The following is a 1,178-nucleotide window of genomic DNA, read 5'->3' on the forward strand; positions in this document are numbered from 1 at the left end:
ATGAAGAATTGTATTAATGCTTCCCTCATAGGGTTATTCTGAGGATTAAATAGGTCAATTATAGATGAAGCACTTAGCACAGTGCCAGGCACAGTGTGAGCATATCCTAGTGTTGATTCGTACCACAAAAGCATATTAAAGGTTCTGAGGAGTCCTGCAGGGAGAACAAGTTTTAACTTTGCTTAAGCCAGAGTTACCCAGAACTTGATTATGGAACCTTTCATTCAAGTACAATTCTTCAGAATTAATATTTATGGGATCAATCATTCGGGAAACACTACTCTAAAAGCTTGTGTTTAAAAACTAGGAGCTCAGAAAGCCTGTCATTTCCTTCAAGGTGCTTTTCTATGTAAGGATATGCTGCCCCCAGGTGGATTGAAAGGTCTTGGCCAGAAACCTAAAGTCTGAAGAGCCAAGTTCTTCACAGGTGCAGTTAAGAACAGTAAGACAAACAACTGGTTTTTCTGCTAAGATGTATTTTTAAATAGTTTGAAGAAGAGCTTTTAATTAAAATACTAAGTATAAAACTAAATATTACCAGGCAGAAGGAACAGCAAGAGCTAAGGCTTTAAGTTGCCCCCTGTGGAAAGACATTGTCTTTGCATTTTTATATTCCCTGATTATAACACTGCCCGGACAGGTACAACATGGGTGGTCAACATACATTTGCAGAATTAATGAGTGGCTGATTGGTTTTTCTACAAAGAGGGACAGGAAATTTGAGTGACTGTGGTCTTTCCAATCCACTTTTTAGGGAACTCAAGAAAACTGCTGCAGATGGACGTAAAATTCCAGGTAATATGGCTTGGAACTTTTTCTCAGGGATGGATGATTCAGTATTCACTAAAGAGGGAAAGTAAGCTAATAACATTTTAACAAAGATGCCAACTAGAATTAAAATTCAAAGGTCTGAATGGTTAAATAGCAAATTTAATTAACCAGAATAGCTAAATCCATTAAAAAAATTGCAATCCTATAATTAAGCTTTTCTCTGGAACAGCAGCATAAGCAAGTGGAAGGTGGGACCAATGATTCTCAACAGGATCATGTCAAAGATGTGATCTTACTTGCAAAGTTTTGAAAATCCCTTACTCTTGTCCTCCTCCTTTCCCACTCTGTTCCTCTTCCCCTTCTCCTTCTCCTTCTCCTTCTCCTTCTCCTTCTCCTTCTCCTTCTCC

The sequence above is a fragment of the Panthera uncia genome, chromosome B4 (assembly GCF_023721935.1).
Source record: "Panthera uncia isolate 11264 chromosome B4, Puncia_PCG_1.0, whole genome shotgun sequence".
In the NCBI taxonomy this organism is placed as follows: domain Eukaryota; kingdom Metazoa; phylum Chordata; class Mammalia; order Carnivora; family Felidae; genus Panthera; species Panthera uncia.